The 738-nt window shown below is 41.3% G+C and overlaps 1 long non-coding RNA gene across 1 annotated transcript; it reads left to right on the top strand.

The window, feature by feature from the left end:
• The first annotated feature begins 55 nt into the window (after positions 1–55).
• On the top strand, positions 56–732 carry LOC107735326 (uncharacterized). Its single transcript, XR_001639371.1, has 4 exons — positions 56–122; positions 316–403; positions 508–570; positions 649–732. It is a non-coding gene; the product is annotated as an uncharacterized LOC107735326 (long non-coding RNA).
• Positions 733–738: the final 6 nt, after the last annotated feature.

Below are 738 nucleotides of genomic sequence, written 5' to 3' on the forward strand. Positions count from 1 at the left end.
AAAAAGTTTTCACACTGTATAGTCCTAAGTGTAATTAATGAGCTTTTTGTTCGCAGGAACTCTGAAACGATTCCGTATTTTTGGTCGAACTGGAACATTCCTGTTCACAAGTGGTGCCTACGGTGAGCTGGGGTTATCATCACTTTATGTGATTGGATTTGTCTGTTATTTGTGCGCCAGAGGTGGTTTTCTTGCAGCAGTGTTGAGCTTTGTGTTCATATTACCACAGAAATCAGTTCTGAGATAAGTTTGTTGTGTCTGTTCATGTCATACTGTAGTTTGTTCGTTGATTTCTCATTCTCTGTTTCCCCTCAGACACTTTTATAAGCCCATGTTGGTGAAAGGAGTAAATAAGTTAGCAGCTCAGTTAGCCGTGTTCTTCCTGTCGGCGTTTTTCCATGAGGTTTCATTCCACACTTACATTGCTACACTACAATTTACAGTCATGTTAGACTTTTTTCTTGTTTCTTTAATAGTCCTGACAATGTTTTATGTCATTTTTGCCAGTATTTAGTGAGTGTCCCTCTAAAGATGTTTCGGCTCTGGGCGTTTCTGGGAATGATGGCACAGGTCAGTCTTAAATATTCAATATTGCTTGTTGAACGTCAAATAAAATTCCTCATTTCACATTTTCTCCTTCTGTTTCAGATCCCGCTCGCCTATTTTGTGGGCCGATTCTTGAGGGGAAACTACGGCAACGCCGCCGTCTGGATGTCGCTGATCATCGGCCAGCCGATC

Source organism: Sinocyclocheilus rhinocerous, unplaced genomic scaffold, assembly GCF_001515625.1.
Source record: "Sinocyclocheilus rhinocerous isolate Xijiao unplaced genomic scaffold, SAMN03320098_v1.1 C35977304, whole genome shotgun sequence".
Taxonomy (NCBI): domain Eukaryota; kingdom Metazoa; phylum Chordata; class Actinopteri; order Cypriniformes; family Cyprinidae; genus Sinocyclocheilus; species Sinocyclocheilus rhinocerous.